Source organism: Oryctolagus cuniculus, chromosome 17 (assembly GCF_964237555.1).
Source record: "Oryctolagus cuniculus chromosome 17, mOryCun1.1, whole genome shotgun sequence".
NCBI lineage: Eukaryota > Metazoa > Chordata > Mammalia > Lagomorpha > Leporidae > Oryctolagus > Oryctolagus cuniculus.
The window spans coordinates 37,195,035-37,213,946 of NC_091448.1; the positions used below are offsets into that span (position 1 = coordinate 37,195,035).

Sequence of the window (18,912 nt, forward strand, 5' to 3'; positions counted from 1 at the left end):
GAAAGGTCTTCATCTACTGATTCACTCCCCAAATGGCTGCAATGGCCAGAGCTGGGCCAATCCAAAGCCAGGAGTCAGGAGCTTCTTCCAGGTCTCCCATGTGAGTGCAGGGTCCCAAGGACTTGGGCCATCTTCCACTGCTTTCCCGGCTGCATTTACAGGGAGCTGAATTGGAAATGGAGCAGCCGAGACTTGAACCAGCACCCATAGGGGATGCCAGCACTGCAGGTAGCAGCTTAACCCTCTACTCCACAATGCCCCAAGAGTCAGCAATTTTTAAAAATCATGTATTTATTCATATGAAGGACAGAGTGAGTTCCTGCCTGCTGGTTCACTCCCCAAATGCCCACAATGGCTAGGGTGGAAGCCAGGAACTCAATCCAAGTGTCTCATGTGAGCAGCAAGAAATCAGTTACTTGAGTCGTCACTGCTGCCTCTTACGTCTGCCCCGGCAGGAAGCTGGAGTCAGGAGTAACAGTCAGGAAATGGACTCCGGTGCCCCAGTGTGGGACGCAGTTTTCTTAACTGCTAGGCTAAACGTATGTGTCGCTCCCCCTCTTCATGGAGGAACGACACTAAACCCTGCCTAGGCTTCATATCCGAGTCACGGCACCATTATGTCGCTCCCCCTCTTCGTGGAGGAACGACACTAAGCCCTGCCTAGGCTTCATATCCGAGTCACGGCACCATTATGTTGCTCCCCCTCTTCGTGGAGGAGCAACACAGGACCCTGCGCTGTTCTTTCATCTGCTCGGCCCTCCCCGGGTTTGCTGCTGGTTCTTCCCGGGTTGGCTACTGTCCCTTCCACCTCCGTGGAAGGGCAGTTCCCCCTGGCCACATTCCCCACTTCCGCAGGGGAGCGGCACACCGCCGGCCGGCTTTCTCGGGGGCTGCACGGGTTCCCTTAGATGTTCCCCATAGATGTTCCTGGTGCATGCCGTCTCTCTCCTCCTTTATAGTCCTCCTCCGCCAATCCCAACTCGGCTGCCCACACGCCGTGTACGCTGCTCTCCAATCAGGAGCAAGTCCTACAGTTTATTAGTTGAACTGGAGGCAGCTGTGCGGAAGCTGTTTACTTCTCTCCCAACGCCATGTTGTGGGAGAGCAGATGCATAGAATAAGTCTTAATTTCAGTAACCCAGTCCAGTCCGGATTGCTCCCCACAGTATGCTCTGATATTTTTTCACCTAATCTTCAGATCTCTTTCCTCTCCCCAATTTCTGGGGAGATTTATTTCAATCCTCCAGTCTTCTTGTGTTTCTATTACAAAGCTTAAATTATTTATTTTTCTCTGAACAGTTCTTTTCTTCACTCATTTTTAAAAAAGATTTGTATTTATTTATTTGAAAGGCAGAGTTACAGAGAGGCAGAGGTAGAGGTAGAGAGAGAGGTCTTCCATCCACTGATTCACTCCCCAAATGGCCGCAACAGCAGGAATTGGGCTAATCCAAAGCCAGGAGCCAGGAGCTTCTTCTGAGTCTCCCACCCAGATTCAGGAGCCTATACACTTGGGCCATCTTCTACTGCTTTTCCTAGGCCATAGCAGAGTGCTAGATCAGAAGTAGAGCAGCCGGGACTTGAACCAGCGCCCATACTGGATGCTGGCACTGTAGGCAACAGCTTTGCACGCTGCACCACAGTGCTGGCTCCTCATCTTATTCTCGACTTGTGAGTGTGGTCCTTTTATTACAGAGAACACTAATTCCCATTTTCTAAATGGAGTCTTCACCTTGCTTTAATGTTATGTCTTCCAAGTTCTTCCCACCCTTCCCCCATCTATTGAAGTCTCTCATTACAAGGATTCATGAAGATTTGAATGATCGTTTTTCATGTCTAGGAGTGAATCTTTAAAAAAAGCTGCTCAGAAGTCCTGGCAGAAGAGGCACCTCCCGAGAGAGACAGGACAAGAAAACACAGGTGTGAGAGTAGAACTTAGTGCCCCACGCAGCCCCTCATCCTTCCTGGGGACTTTCTCCCTGTCTTAAGCTCACCAAGGGAGCACAGAGGGTGACGGGCGCCACTCTGGCGTGCACTGCTCTGCACACCGCCCGGCGTGCTGCTCTCCAGCTCTGCCACGTGGACACCCTGTCATTCCGTTTGGCCGGAGCCTTGTCACCTCTATCTTTAGGGAAGCCCACTCCCACCGGCCCCTGCAGTGGTTCCTGGGTTTCTCTCCTTCTACAAGGCCTGCTGGGCATGTTCAGATTCATGCTGTTTCCTAGCAACAGTTTGTGACAGCCTTGGATCAGCTACTCCAATGAGAGGCTGAGGCAGCATGCGGAGGCTCATGGCTGAGGGCCGGCAGGTGCAGGAGGTAGCCAAATCCCAATGACACCTGCACTTTCCTTTCCCAGGGCATGCCCAGCAGCCTGCTTCCATCCCTGAACGCTGTTCATGCCCTCACCAGCCACAGGGTCACACGGTGGTTGTCGGGTCATGGGAGTCCCCTCCCATCCCTCCAGAAGGAGCACGTTGCTAAGAGCCTGCAATGGCTGCTTGTGACTCCCATGGCAGCCATAGCGGATTGCATCTGTCCTAGGGGTGGAGTCTGTACCTGTGTGGAAGGGGTGGTGGGCAGGGACAGGAGGAGGACGTTGCAGGGTACTGAGCACCTGGAGTTGGTCACTGGCCTTTCTCATGGGCTTTGTTGACTGTGCCATGCCCACTCTGCCCATCTTCCCTTGAGGAAGGCTGACATTGGCTTTGTCTGTCTCTCAGGGTGACTATGATGCTACAGGTGAGACTTTTTATTAATCCATGGCCATGGGGCCCACAGTGTGGGGTCCTTAGAAGGGTTTAGCCCTTCCTACCCCACAGCTGACTGTCTGCTCCTGTTCCACACGTGGGCCGAGCAGTCACCTGTCTGAGACATGCATCCGTGGAGCACAGCAGGCACCCTGGATAAAGCATCAAGCACACAATTCAGTATGCAGCACAACTGTTTTAAGAAATGGGGCCGGCATCGTGGCTCACTTGGCTAATCCTCCGCCTGTGGCACCGGCATCCATATGGGCACCAGGTTCTAGTCCCGGCTGCTCCTCTTCCAGTCCAGCTCTCTGCTGTGGCCCTGGAGGGCAGTGGAGGATGGCCCAAGTGGTTGGGCGCCTGCACCCGCATGGGAGACCAGGAGGAAGCACCTGGCTCCTGGCTTCGGAATGGTGTAGTTCCAGCCGTGGTGGCCATTTGGGGGGGTGAACCAATGGAAAAAGGAAGACCTTTCTCTCGTTTCTCTCTCTCTCACTGTCTGTAACTCTACCTCTCAAATAAATAAATAAAATCTTTTAAAAAAAAAGAATCACCTTTTTGGGAAAGCTCAACAACCCTGAAGCCATTGCCAGCATGTCGCTGCGGTATGAGCTCAGCCCGCCTTGCTGCACAGTCTCCCAGGACCCTGCACTCCAGGTCTAGCCAGAATGCATTTGGAGCTGCCTAGGGCTGAGGTGCTGTTCGGGTCCCTGACTGCATCGCCCGAGATCAAGACATGGCATTTGTATGCAACAATGAGTGGTGGCCTCAGGCTTAGCATCTCTGGAGCATCCTGTCTAAACCCTTCTCTCTTGACCATTACCTCATCTCTCTCCGAGCCCTGGCTGACCCTCAGGAGGCACCCGTGACTCAGGTTGTGGTCCTGGGTACCAGTGTGCCATCTATCTGCTACTTCTGGTGTCCTGCTGGCCCCTGCTTTCTGGACAGGCCTCTGCCCCAGGAGCTATATCCACCTTCGTTATGCTGCCAACATTACTGCCACCAGAGTGATGCTCAATTTTCTGGAAAACTGTGTCATTAACTCTTTCCAGGGCAGGTTCAAGTTGTAGCCCTGTGCTGGGAACACCTGATCTTCCCTTCCATCTTGGACTTGGTGGTGAGGAATTGGGTTGTGAGCATCTGTGGTAACTGGGGGCAGGGGTACCCAGTCAGGAGGGAAGACATGGCATCTGAATAGGAGGTGCAGGGGCAAAGGGAAAATGTCCCTTCACCCTCCTAAGTCTTGCTGGGATAAACTGATGAAGATTAAATAAGAGAAAACTAAGAAAATTTATTTAATGTGCAAAAGGGGAAATATCACAGCATGAGGAAAAAAATCACAGGCGTGCAATATTGCACTAGCCTAAAATGATTCAGAAATGTGTGTATGCCTTTGTCCCGGGGGAAGGAGAGAATGGGGAATGCAGACAGATGTAAGTGTAGACAGGTTGTAAATGATTTTTAAGGAGCCTCAATAGGTCTGGAGAATGTACAATGGCCTGGAACAAAGTCTGTCCAGCCTGCAGAATCAACAGTGGTTTGTGAGTGATTCTATTTGGTAACAAAACAGAGGACAATGGTATGTGACAGAAGTCTGTACAGGTGTATTAACACTTGAGTTTTTCTTCTGATAGAATGAGTGTGGTTAAAGAAAGCTCGGGAAGGGACCAGTGGTGACTGGCAGGGCCGGAATTTAAACAGATAAGAGTCCTTCCCAGAGAGCTTCCCCCTGCTCTGGGGTCGGGTCTGGGAGAGAATGAGGGGGCATCTGAGGGATCTGGTGTTTGGTTTCGAGGCCTCTCCATATGCAAGCATGGCCTTGGAATAGCTTTATCTTATTTTATTTTTTAAAAAAGATTTATTTGCAAATCACAGTTACACAGAGAAAGGAGGAGAGGCAGAGAGAGAGAAAGAGAGAAAGATGTCTTCCACCCACTGGTTCACTCCCCAACTGGCCACAACAGCCAGAGCTGTACCAATCCGAAGCCAGGGACCAGGACCTTCTTCTAGATCACCCACACAGGCGCAGAGGCCCAAAGACTTGGGCCATCTTCTACTGCTTTTCCACGTCATAACAGAGAGCTGGATCGGAAGTGGAACAGCCAGGACTCAAATCAGTGTCCATATGGGATGCTGGCACTGCAGGCAGTGGCTTTACTCACTACGCCACAGTGCTGGCCCCATGGCATAACTTTATTTTAATTAATTTTATTCATTTTTAGGCAGAGTGAGATCCTTCATCAACTGGTTCAGTTCTCAGATGTTTACAACAGGCCAGGGCTGCGCCAAGTGGAAACCAAGAGCCAGGGACTGAATCTGGGTCTCCCACACGGGCAGCAGGGACCCAAGACCTTGAGCCTCCCAGGCACATTAGCAAGAGGCTGGATTAGAAGCAGGGGAGCCAGGACTCCAACCCAGGCATTCTGATATGGGATACAGGTGTCCCAAGCAGGACAAAGAAGGCTTTGCCCAACGCTTGCCCCTAGGATATCATTCTCTGGGATTCTAGGAATTGTCTCCCTTATCCCCATAAATAGCAAAGCCTGCTAGGTTTGGATTTCTGTGGAAAGAACTGAGTTCCTGGAAGGTGAGACAATGTTCCTGGAGCTTAGTGTAGTGGCACAACTGGCAGGAGGGGCATGGAGCCCACGTTCAGCTCTCCAGACCCACAAGTGCCTAAGGGTTCCAGGATGGAATACAGGTATCAAATTCTGCTCATTCTTCCCACTGCCTGCTCTCTGGACAGCACTGGCTCTCCCTGTGCCGCCTCAGGGAAGCTCCAACCTCTGAAGCAATCCCAGTTCAAGCCTGCTAGGGCAGGCAAACATCCCTGGGAACTATTAGCCCCGTGAAGACCCAGCCTGGGGTGCTCGGAGACTGGAGTGGCTGCTGCAAGCCAGCTGGGTCCCAAGTGCTTCAGCACCACAGGATGGACAGCGCCCCTGGACAGGCGATGGCAGCTGGCTCCCCCTTACCCATATGTGGCATGAGGGGATGGACTGTTGCCAGGGGGCACCCTGAATCTAAGGGATTGGGAGGGATTCAGGGTGCCCTGTTGAGTGCAGCACTGGGACTATGTGGACAAAGATGGGGAGAGGCCTGGAGGTCGTGCGATTTGCAGCTGTGGGAGAGGAGTGTACCTGACCCTGGAACTACAACAAGCTGGGTTCCCTGGAGGTTGGGAGCAGGCACAGGGGCTCCAGTGAACATGTGATCCCACACCTGCTGTGCCTAAGTGGGGGGTCCACTGACTTTCAGCTCTCAGCTGGGGCCAATCAGGCTCTAAGGCTACAAGACCCCACAGCTCCTGGGCTGGGTCTGTCTTCCTGGGACCCACCATGCCTGGCTCGCATTCCTCAGTGCAGAGGGCACACAGCAGGTATGGTCTGTGCCCTGCTGCATGCCAAAGGCCTCCACATCTTCACAGTGCCAGGCACGTGGTGAAAGTGACAAGGACAGCCAGAAGCAAGGCTGGAGGGCGGATTCTGGGGCAAAGTGAGGTTCCTGCCCTGAGACCCAGGGGTTAGCTCGGGTCGTGCCGGAACCTGCGTCAAGCAGGCTATATGCAAATGATGTGGTTAGGGAGAACACCACCTTTGCCCAGGAGGGAAGAGGTACCCGCCAAGAAGGCCTGCGACCCACCCCTCACCACACACCTCCCGCCTTGAGGAAACCCAGAGACGAGCAGCCGTGATCTCAGCCTAGCCCTTCCCTCCTGCCACAGGGCTCTGGTCTGTCTCCACTTCCCACCGTTGGCCAAGGTTATAAGAGTACAAGTGGCTGAGCTAGAACCTCCAAACAATCTCTCAAGGGTGCAAAAAAAATCATAACAAATTTAATGATTGAAGTGACTTTTGGGGTTGGTGTTGTGGCCTAGCAGGCAAAGCCGCCATCTGTAATGACAGTTCATGTCCCAGCTGCTCCACTTCCAACCCAGCTTCTTGCTAATGTGCTTGGGAAAGCAGCAGTGGATGGCCCAAGTGCTTGGGCCCCTGCATCCATGTGGGAGATCCAGATGAGGCTCCTGGCTTCTTCCTGGCACAGAGATGGCCATTATGACCATCTGGGGAGTGAGCCAGCAGACGGAAGATATCCCTCTCCCTCTGTCTCTCCCCCACCCTGAATTCTGACTTTCAAATATTTTTTAAAAATAAATTAAAGATACAAGTGACTTTATTAGCTGTCTGTGGATCGGGTAGCATCTAACAATATAGGAAAGGTCCTCCCATGAGCTGAGCAGAAGGGGCTGGCTTTATGTGCTGAATGGGGATGAAGAGCTCAGAAATAAGGAACAAAAAGTGGGCTGATCATTCCAAAGGCCCTTTTCTGAGGTTACGATAGAGGGGCTCCCCTACCATGCTGGCCCAAGTAAATGGGGCCCCTTCTTATGAGCTGCTGTGAATCTCTGGTGTATGTGTGTAAAACTGGCCTGTTTCAAAGTTCAGTCTGATTACCGGATCCTGGTCCTTAGCACAGTGACTCCATTCTGGTTTGGTCTGGTTTGTTGGGGCCTAGTGCCCGAGCATAGTCCAAAACAATGGCCTCTCATAAGTTTTTGTTTAACAAGGTCTTGGCAGCCTTGTGTTCTTTTTTGCTTTTTATTTATTTAAAAGGCAGAGAAAGAGAGAGATCTCCCATCTACTGGTTCACTCCCCAAAATTTCCCACATAGGTGGCAGGGACCCAACTACTTGAGCCATCATTCCTACCTCCCAGGGTTTGCATTAGCCCTGGAATGGGGAGTAGACCCTGCACTTGAACCCAGGTATTTCTATTTGGGATGCAGATATTTAAGGGGTGTGCTAATCTCTGTGCTGAACCTGTCTCTGGGTTGTTTTTTCTTTTCTTTTTTTTTTTTTTTTTTTTTTTGGAGTTTGCTCTGGCCATGACACCAGCCATGGTGGGTCTGGTCCTTAGGCCATAGCTGCCCCCACCAGTCCTCATAAATGGAGAATGTATTGATGGCCTGGGGAGGAAACGTGTCAGCTACCGGGACACCCAGGACTGCTGGATCTAACTAGGGGGAAGAGGAGCAGCTATCAGCTGCCTCCAATTGCTCCCCTGGAGAAGAGCAGAAAAATCAGGTGGAGGCAGATGGGACAGCACCACCAGAAGTGAACTTGGGGGGAGGGGCCGCGGTTCCAGCATGTTTGAGTGACTGGAGGGACCCAGGGGAGAACTTGGCATGAGAAAGGATGTTTAAAAAAAAATTTATTTATTTATTTGAAAGGCAAAGTTACAGAGAGGCAGAGGCAGAAAGAGAGAGAGAGGCCTTCCATCCACTTGTTCACTCCCCCAAATGGCCGCAGCTGCTAGAGCTGTGCTGATCCCAAGCCAGGAACTTCCTCCAGGTCTCCCACACCAGTGCAGGGGCCCAAGGACTTGGGCCATCTTCTACTGCTTTCCCAGGCCATAACAGAGAGCTGGATGGGAAGTGGAGTAGCCAGAACATGAACCGGCACCCATATAGGATGCCGGCACTGCAGGTGGCAGCTTTACCTGTTACATCACAGCGCTGGCTCCAGGATGCTTTTTTTAAAGACATATTTTTATTTATTTGACAAAGCAGAGTTTGAAGGAGAGAAAGCAAGAAAGCAGAGAGAGAGAGAGAGAGAGAGAGAGAGAGATCAATCTTCCATTCCATGGTTCACTCCCCAGATGGCCATGACAACCAGGGATGAGCCAGGCAAAAGCTAGAAGCCCAGAATTTCATCCAGGTTTCCCATGTGGATGAAGGTGCCTAAGCACTCTGACCATCTTCCACTGCTTTCCCAGGGGCATGAGCAGGGAGATGAATGGGAAGAGGAGCAGCTGGGACTGGAACTGACTTTCAAATGAGATGCTGGCATTACAGACAGCAGCTTAACTCACTGGGCCCCTAGGAGAGGGTACTTTAAAAAAAAAAAAAACACAACTGGGCTGGCTCAGTGGCTCACTTGGTTAATCCTCCGCCTGTGGCACTGGCATCCTATATGGGTGCAGGGTTCTAGTCCCAGTTGCTCCTCCTCCAGTCCAGCTCTCTGCTGTGGCCTGGAAGGGCAGTGGAGGATGGCCCAAGTGCTTGGGCCCTGCACCTGCATGGGAGACCAGGAGAAGCACCTGGCTCCTGGCTTGGCTTTGGATCAGCTCAGTGCCAGCTGTGGCAGCCATTTGGGGAGTGAACCAATGGAAGGAAGACCTTTCTCTCTGTCTCTCTCTCACTGTCTATAACTCTGTCAAAAACAAAAACAAAAACAAAAACCTGTGGCATTGAGAGTTAAGCTGCCGCCTGCTGCTCTAGCATTTCATGTGGGCACTGGTTAAAGTCCTAGCTGCTCCACTTCTGATCCAGCTCTCTGCTATGCACCTGGAAAAGCAGCAGAGGACGGCTCAATTGCTTGGGTCCCTGCACCTGCGTGGGAGACCCAGAGGACGCTCCTGGCTCCTGGATTTGGTTTGGCTAAACTCCAGCCATTGCAGCCATCTGGGGAGTGAACCTGTGGATGGAAGATCTCTCTCTCTCTCTCTCTCTCTCCCCCCCTCCCTCTCCCTCTCTCTCCGTCTCCTTCCCCCCCTCATTCTATGTGTCCCCCATCCCTTCATAGTTCTGTTTTTTAAATAAAATTTTTTGAAAATGTGGAGAAAAGCAACAGTTTGGCTAAATATTAACAAGACATAATTGAGTAAGAATAATGGGTTATTAGACTTTCTGTCATCTTCTGTAAATTTGGAATTTTTTTCAAAATAAGAAGTTTTAAAATGAGCATAGTTTTTTTCATTTAAAGATTTATTTATTTATTTGAAAGGTAGTGTCAGAGAGAGAGAGAGAGAGAAACAGAGAGAGGTCTTCCTTCTACTGGTTCACTCCCCAAATGGCTGCTTCAGCCAGGGCTGAGCCAGGCCAAAGCCAGGAGCCAAGGGCTTTTTTTGGGTCTCCCACATGTGTGCAGGGGCCTAAGCACTTAGGGCAGCTTCTGCTGCTTTCCCAGGTGCATTAGCAGAGAGTGGATTGGAAGTAGAGCAGCCAGGACCCAAACTGGCGCCCATATGGATGCCAGCACTGCAGGCAGCGGCCTTACTAGCTGTGCCACAGCGCCAGCCCCTTTTCTCCACTTCCATCATCACTCTTTCTAGTCTTTCTGACTCTGTAGTGTACACATGCACAAGACTGTTATTATCACTATCGTTTGTCACCATTTGTAAATTAGTTGCTCAGTTCTTATCCGTGAGTCTTTTTGAAGGAGCTGGGTCTTTGGACACGAGTTGCAGCTCAGTGGGGAATCAGTCACTGTGGAGCAGAGGGACTTGGGATGCATCCCAAATGCGAGGCATCTGGCGTGGTAGTGAAGATGCCACTTAGGAAAGCTGTGTCTGTATCCTGCCTGGGCTGGAGTCTGGGCTCCATTTCCAATTCCAGCATGCCGGCTAGTGTGTCCCCTGGGAGGCAGCAGGGGATGGCTCAAGTACTTGAGTCCTGCCACCAAGTGGGAGACCCGGCTGTGGTTCAGCCTGGCCCAGGCCTGCCTGTTGCAGGCATTTAGGAATAAACTAGTAGATGGAAGATCTCTCTCTGCCTCTCTGTCTGGAAATTAGAAAAGAAAAAACAAAGTGAATAAAAAATTTAAAAGTGAGCACAATTGTCAACCGTGGACGCTGGGTGGTAATGGTGTGCTGATGTGGGTTCCCTGACCGTGACAAATGGACCAATCTAGGGGCTGTTGAGAGCGGGGAGACTTTGCTTGTATGTGAGTGGGGATATATAAGGGGTCTGTGCTCTGGTCCATGTCCTGTGAACTCCAAACTGCTCCGAAAGAAGAGTCTGACAGCAAGAACAGCGCTAAGCCTACTGCTTGTGATGGGGAAGGGCCCGGGCTGCAGCTTTCCCAGCCCAGGCTAAAGGTCAGTGTGCAGTGCGCATGTGTGCGATGGTGACGGGAGCTGTGCAAGGAAGGACAGACAAAAAGCGCTCTCTGCGCCCTGCAATCTGGAAAGGGAAGGGATGTGAGAGTTGATTTGGTGACTTCATTTTACCGCCTGCCCCACTGTTTGGCCACTCTGAGCCGCGGGGCTTGGAGCACTCCCTTCTTGGCGCTTCTCTTGACCGCTCGCGGGTGTCCAGGGCTGTGACTGGCCGGCAAACGGGGTCCACGGGAAGCACTGCGGATGGAACCCCCTGCGCCTCGAGCATGGGCAGAAACTGCTGGCACTTCCTGCACTGACCCACAAGGTTCTCCAAGGGCAGAACGGGCCATCCCTGCACTGCGAATGCACAGGGCCTCTGTGCGGCATGGGAGGGGCTGCTTTCAGAGCCTGGCCAGTGCGTGACGCTAGGGGGCATCAAACACTGGGGGCTGGTGGTGTGGAGCAGCGGCTGAGCTTTTTTTTTTTTTAATTTTATTTTCTTGGAAGGCAGAGTTACAGAGAAAGGGGGAAGGAGGAAAGAGAGAGAGAGAGAGAGAGAGAGAGAATGAATGAATCATCCCTTTGCTGGTTCACTCTCCAAATGGCCACAACGGCCAGAACTGGGCCAGGCTAAAGCCAGGAGCTTCTTCTGGGTCTCCTGTGTTGGTGCAGGGGCCCATCATCTTCCACTGCTTTCCCAGGCACATTAGCAAGGCGCTGGATTGGAAGTGGAGCAGCTTGGACTTGAAACAGCGGCAATATGGGATGCCAGTGCTGCAGGCAGTAGCTGTACTGAAGAGTTAAAATTGTATATGTGTGGGTGTAAAAAGTTAAGCTTAAGCTTACAGGTTTAAACCTTCCTGGTGCAGCTGTGAAAATAAGACAGAGTGAAGTAGCACCTTGACAGTAGGGACTCCATTTTGGGGCACTTGAGACTCCATTCTGGGAAAGCACCCCCCCCCCACCGTGAGACTCTGGTCTGAAACTATGATCTCAAATAGTCGGACAATAGCAGTGCACTACATCACCCTTGGCAGAGCACAAAAACCCCCTAGCATGATTGCTCAAGCTTAAAAGTAGAAAGGTTGCACCTGGGTTACCTGGGCTAATAATGAAGATGTGATTTGTCTATGTCTTAAGATCATAATTGCTGATTGTAAGATTTTAGCAACCACTTAGCAACCGTGTGTTCTCTCCCCCATCCCGATTTTGTGGTTTTTGCCTTTATAAACCCTATACTTCAGTTCCTCAAGGCTCCTCTGTTCTTGTATGTACAGAGAGCCCCAACATGTGGGATCAATAAATCTTTAACCCTTTGCTGGTTGCATGAGAGAAAAGTCTCTTGGAGTCGTTCCTCGGGTGGTGGGAGTTTTCAGACCCTAACATTTGGAGGTCCCACCGAGACCTGACTGCTGCCTGCAGACGCCTCCAATGGGTATCTCTCGGGGTGAGTACGGTGCCTATTGTTTTGATTGAACGTGTACACTTTGATTTGTTGTTTGGTGAGGTTTGTTATTTGTTTGTAATTGGCAGCGTGGTTGTCGGGCTCGAGCGGACAGACGTGCTCCAGAGCCACAGACCACATCCCAGGGGACGCCCCGGGAAAAAGGGAAAACTGGGGACACCCAGTGTTTCCTGTTTGGTGGGCTGCCTGCAGTAGGGAAATAGACTGCAGAGACTCACATTTTGTTTGTACTGCCGAAATTTTGGTATTTGATCGAGCTCGTTAGTCTTTTGTATTCATTAAGGTGCTTTGTTGGCTGTCTTGTTGTTTGTTGATTGTATTCTCTTGTCATTTAGCATTTGTATGTGAGGGCTCCCATTTGGTAGACACTTTGTGTGGTCGTTGTGTGCTGCTTCTCTACGCTGTTTGTCTGCTTGTGTACATTGTGTTGTCTGCTAACATGGGCCAGACTGTGTCTACACCTTTGTCTCTAACTTTGAATCATTGGTCAGAGGTAAGTGACCGGGCGCATAACCTTTCTTTGTCAGTCAAGAAGGTAAAGTGGCAGTCTTTCTGTGCCTCTGAATGGCCTGCTCTAGGAGTGAATTGGCCCCCGGAGGGCTCATTCCATTTACCACTCATTTGCCGAGTGAAAGAGGCCGTTCTCCAGCCTGGCAGTCATGGGCACCCGGACCGGGATTTCAAGAAGACATCGGAGGTCAGTATTCCTTCCCTCAAGCGGGACCGGATCTGTGGAAGTGACCGTTGAGTGTCCGGCACCCCACAGCTCTCTGAGAACGCGGAGTCCCCCCCAGCCACGGCTTAGCTACGGCCGAAACTCCAGAGGGATTGTAAGGAACGGGAGGGAAATTAGGAAGGGCAGTTGGCTGAGAGCCTGGAGATCCCCTGAGCTCGCTTCGGCTTCCCGGTGGCCAGACTGCAACCTGAGGACCAGGTCTCTCTCTCGGAGGGACGCCTGGTCACGCTGCCTACTGCTACGTGAGCAGGCCTTAGCTTCGGTCGAGGCTAATATTGGCCCTCCAGGTAAACTCGGACAACTAGGTAGTGGGTAACCTTGAGCGATAGGAGATTTCAAATCCCACTCAGCCCCCAGACATGAGGAGCTTCATTGCTTTCTGCCTTCCTCCTCCTCCCGGGGGCTCCCTCCCCCACTCTTTTGCTCTCCTCATCTCCATTCCTATACCACTGGCCAGGAGAAAGGGAGAGGGAAATTCCATAAGTCTCTCCACCTAGGGAAAAGCTGTTACCTGTTACCTGTTAACACCTTTCCAACCTGGTAGAAAGTTTTCCGTCTTTGCAGCTTATGGTAGTTCTGGTGCGTCTTAAAGTTTTTTGTGAACTATTACTGTTGCTAAGCTTTGATTGCCTGAAGACTAAATCTGGAAAAGAGCTAAAGTTAACTATCTGTTGTAATTGACTGAGTGTCTGCAGTAGTCCTAATTGATCTGGCTTTTGTTAAATTCTAGGAGGTTCCCAACACTCTTGGTGAAATGGCGCACCTTCCCAACCCCACGGTTAGTCCTGCCAGGCCCCGGTGGGTGTGTGCAGTCTTCCCTGTAAATGGGGGACCACAGCCTTTCTCTGCACTCTATTCTAGTCCATGTGGCCTGCCGCACCCAGGCAGGCATAGCCAAATATCTCTAGGCAGAGCCCCCACCCCAGGGCTGTTTTTTTTTTTTTTCTTCTCCTCTCCTGGAGGAATTTCCAATTCAATACTACTGCTGGCCTTACCTAAGGGAGCCAGAACCTTAAGCCATTAACCCTTTCCAACCTGATGGGTTTTTCTCTTTGCAGCTAATGAAAACCTAAACAATGGGTTCATATGCTGATAATCAGCTCTTTTCTGTGCTCCTGTCCCTGACTCATCTGAGAGCATTCACCTGTCTTGAAGGTTTCCCGTTTTTCTATTGCCATTAGAGTCTTGATTGGGAAAACTACAATGCAAAGTTGTTTACATTGTTTATCTGTTTTTAATGTCTGAGTGATTACCCAACTGATCAGAAATGTACTAATTTTGGCTAAGTGGTTTGACTCTCTGACAGCTTAAATTCTAAACCGAGTCTTCCAACTTTGGGCTTCCAGTCGGATCCCTGGAACTCTCAAAGGATGAGACTCTAAATTTGTTAAAGTAACAGCTGCTTGGGTCAATTCAGATTATATAAAATGTATTAAAATGTTGTAAATGGTGTCAGACCTATGCTGTATTTATGTTTTTGCTTTCCAGCTAAAGTGGTCTTATAAAAATAAAAGTAAATTCTGTGTATACAAGCCTTTATGTTGTTAACTAAAGTAAGCCAATGCAAATTGGTTCTGAGAATTGAGGTAATGCAAACACCCTTTGGTTTGCTCAGTGGCTTGCTTGCTCAGTTTTACATGTCTTTGATATGCTTTAAACTTGTTTCTCTTAATGACGAAGATCTTTTCAAAGTTGTAAACATGCACTAGTGTTTGCTGTCTAGGAGGTGTTATCCTCATGTTACTTAAAAACATGAAAATGTAATTTTAACTTTTATTTCAAATAATGGTGTGGTATTCATTAATAACTCAGTGTCTTAAGTCATCTAGGCATCAGTGCTAAGTAAAACTTGGGAAAATATATTATATATACTTTTAACATCTCAAATTCAATAAAAAAAACTGTTTTGAGTTTGTTAACATGTATTCTCATAGGTTGTCCATACATGACAATTCAAGGCTATGTAAAAGTAACTACAGGTATAAAGTTTCAAAAGGTGTAAACAAGTCATAAAAAGTTTTAAAATGTTTATGATTTTAAAATATTGTTTACAGAGTTGAGTGCTAATGCCAAAATTACACTGACCTAAAGTTGAAGTCTGATCTTCTGTTATAACAATGGTTTTTTTTTTAAAATGTGTACTAATGTTAGTAAATATCTAAAAATGATCTAAATCATAAATCTTGGAATCTGTTTTTGCAAAAACTGTAACGTCTATTTTAACAGTGTCTGCTTAATCGATTACTCTGCCATTTCTAGAGTTAGGTCCTGTAAGCTCTTTTTGACTCTGTTAAATAATTCTAAATTATGTAAACTCTTATATACAAGGTTTTTTTTTATTTCTGGTTTATTCGACAACAAGAGACATAAAATTCATGTTAATCCATTGTGTACTCTACTGTCTCTGTTAAGTTATGGTTATGCGGCAGATGCTAGAAAACTGGGTTCCAAAAAACCAAGAAAGCTCTAGTGTCCACAGGCTACACGGTAAATACCTGGAATCCAAAGAATGGCAGAGACCTCTGCCACAATTTCTCCTCTAAGTCAGGCTATGCAGTAAACACTGGTTAAACTGCCAGTTAAATCTAGCCCAGAAAGTCAGGCTAGAGACCCAACTCGGTGCCTCACTTCTCTTCTTTTCTCTTCCAGAAGGGAAGTTACTACTGTTCTGCAGGACTCTCCACTGTGACATTCGGTTTGATCCCCAGACCTTATGTAAGGGATGACTGACCTTTTCTGTAATAATGCCTGGCCACAGTATAGGGCCCCAAACAACATAAAAAAAAAGGTTAAACTATAAAATAATGTGACAACTAGATCAATTTTTCGGTGTACGCGATAAATGGGCAGAACTCCCCTTTTAAACCAAACTAAAAAAATAGATAAAAAGTTACACTGATGACCTCAAAGTATGCAAGCAGGTCACCACAGTTGACCTTACCTAAAGGGTCATAGTTCTCCTCATGGACACGGTCTTAACTCACAGGAAAATACTAAGTGTCAGAATTTGCCCATGACCATAGTTTTTCTAGCTCACCCTGATATTAAAAAAATCTCCAAAAATCAGGGTTGGGTTGAGAACCCGCTTGACTGACATCATAGAGGCTGCCTCTTTGGTCTACTTTATTAGAGACCAGGAGAACGAGGAGCAAGCAAGCAGCAGAAGATAGGCAACAGGCCAATCAATGGCTGCTTTACACGGTGATCTGCTATCAAGGAGACCCAGCAAGGCCAATGCACCCCAAACTGCACCTGTTGCTGATATAAGGAGCCAGGGCATTGGGCAAGCAGCTGTCGTGACAGCAAATGCCTTCTGTCAACTCTGCCAAGAGCACGGTCACTGGACACGGAACTGCCCTGGGTGTCGAAGGACTCCTGGTTCAGAACCACTGACCCTGTGGCCCCGAGCTAAAAAGCCTTTGGCTCTGCCCAGCCTCTGCCCAGCTTCCAGCTCCAGCCACTGCTATTGAGGGGATGGCCTAGGGTCAGTGAAACGCAAGTTGCCTATTTCTATCACCCTCCTATTCAGCTCTCCTCCTAGTCCAGCCATGTAATGCAAGTCAACAGGGTGCCTCCCTTAAAGGAGATTTGCATCTCTTTCAATCTTCTTCCAGCACCCCTGGATAGGTCTGGGCCTCACACACACAGCCAGGCCTTAAAAGTCTATCAATAACATTAAGCTTAGAAAGCCCTTCCTGCCAGTTCCTTAAAACAGGGCTTTCAGTAACAGCTAACTCAGATAGCCCTACACCTATTTGGACAGGTCCTCACTGAGGACTTAAAGGGCCTATCTCTTGAGGGGGGTGCACAATAATCCATAATATAAATGGTTAAATGTAAATAATTCATTAGTCTGTCTTCTTTCTCAGCCTGAGACTCTAGTCTTGTACATTGGCTTAACTTCCTAGCAAAACTGGCTACTAGATATCCAAAGGAAAAAAAAAATATTGTCTCTGAATCAATCAGACTGGACAGGCACAAACCCAAATTTGTACTTTTTCTGGAAAAAGCCAAACAGCTCCAGGACCAGGCCAAGCAGGGCTGGGATTTCTGGCCTAACATCTGATCATAAAAATCCTGGCTATTTCCTCTCCTTGGCCCATTAACTTCTGCAATCTTGATGCTTCTCTTTGCACCGTGTGTTTTTAATGCCCTTGTTCGTTTTGTCTCTAACAGACTAAAAGCTGTTGAACTCCAAATGGTCATCAGGCAAGACTTCCACCCCATTCCACTGGACGACCTGAGCAGCCCTCTGGACCGAGCAGCACAGTCTTTCCAAGGCCACTGTTGCACACCATAAGACAGGTAGCAAGAGGAAATACCCAAATCCCCCTCGACACCCACATGCCAGCTTCAAAGAAGTTACAGAAAATGGAACTCCATCTGTAATCCCAAAGAAGAATTTTGGGTATTACCTCTTGAGGGGAAAATATTAGGCAGAAAGTCAGTTATGAGCTTATGTGTGTGTGACATAAAGGCTTAATGTGTCCAGCATATGCATCTACATCTCAGTCATCCTGGCAATGTTTCACGGACAGCCCCGCCTTTGCATCCTGCCCTGCCCCCTTCTACCTGATACTACCTGATAACCTGCCAGGTGGAGATCCCCGCCCCTTCTGCCTGACAAATCTTCCACAATCTCCCAGATGCAGCCCAGTTTCTGCATTTCAGTATTACAGAACAGGCAGGGGTTGAATCTCATTTTCATGGGGGGAGGGGGGGCAGTTATGCGCGGCCCTAAAGGAAAAATGTTGTTTTTATGCCGACTGAACCGGGGTGGTTAGAAACTCCATGGTGAAACTCAAGAAATTACTGGAAAAACAGCAACAGGAGAGGGAAACTCAACAGGAATGGTTTGAGTCATGGTTCGGCCGGTCCCCATGGCTTACTACCCTACTGTCAGCCCTAGCTGGACCCTTAATTGTTCTACTTCTAATTGTAACCATAGGACCTTGTGTGTTAAATAGACTCATCACCTTTGTGTGGGAACAAGTTGGAAATGTTAAACTCATGGTCATAAGACAACAATATGTCACATTAAAAGAGACAAAAATGAATGATCTCTAAGATTAGAGATCCTCACAACAAGGAGTGGGGAATGAAGAGTTAAAATTGTATATGTGTGGGTGTAAAAAGTTAAGCATAAGCTTACAGGTTTAAACCTTCCTGGTGCAGCTGTGAAAATAAGACAAAGTGAAGTAGCACCTTGACAGTAGGGACTCCATTTTGGGGCACTTGAGACTCCATTCTGGGAAAGCAACCCCCCCCACCGTGAGACTCTGGTCTGAAACTATGATCTCAAATAGTCGGACAATAGCAGTGCACTACATCACCCTTGGCAGAGCACAAAACCCCCCTAGCATGATTGCTCAAGCTTAAAAGTAGAAAGGTTGCACCTGGGTTACCTGGGCTAATAATGAAGATGTGATTTGTCTATGTCTTTTTTTTTTTTTTTTTTTTTTTTTTTGACAGGCAGAGTGGACAGTGAGAGAGAGAGACAGAGAGAAAGGTCTTCCTTTGCCGTTGGTTCACCCTCCAATGGCCGCCGCGGCTGGCGCGCTGCGGCCAGCGCACCGTGCTGATCCGATGGCAGGAGCCAGGAGCCAGGTGCTTCTCCTGGTCTCCCATGGGGTGCAGGGCCCAAGCACCTGGGCCATCCTCCACTGCACTCTCTGGCCACAGCAGAGAGCTGGCCTGGAAGAGGGGCAACCGGGACAGAATCTGGCGCCCCAACCAGGACTAGAACCCGGTGTGCCGGCGCCGCTAGGTGGAGGATTAGCCTAGTGAGGCGCAGCGCCAGCCAATTTATCTATGTCTTAAGATCATAATTGCTGATTGTAAGATTTTAGCAACCGCTTAGCAACCGTGTGTTCTCTCCCCCATCCCGATTTTGTGGTTTTTGCCTTTATAAACCCTATACTTTAGTTCCTCGAGGCTCCTCTGTTCTTGTATGTACAGAGAGCCCCAACATGTGAGATCAATAAATCTTTACCCTTTGCTGGTTGCATGAGAGAAAAGTCTCTTGGAGTCGTTCCTCGGGTGGTGGGCGTTTTCGGACCCTAACAGTACCTGATGTGCCATAATGC

The 18,912-nt window shown here is 49.1% G+C and overlaps 1 long non-coding RNA gene across 3 annotated transcripts in view; it reads left to right on the forward strand.

Annotated features, from left to right (window-relative positions):
- The window catches only part of LOC103351528 (uncharacterized), a 48,435-nt gene extending 30,180 nt beyond the window's left edge, over positions 1-18,255 (forward strand). For 2 of the 3 annotated variants that reach the window (XR_011383556.1, XR_011383557.1), the window contains one exon: positions 17,003-18,255. This is a non-coding gene — a long non-coding RNA (uncharacterized lncRNA). Of the gene's footprint in view, positions 1-1,837; positions 2,982-17,002 lie in introns of those variants that run through there. The other variant, XR_007911472.2, reaches the window with a different exon arrangement.
- The last annotated feature ends 657 nt before the right edge of the window (positions 18,256-18,912 follow it).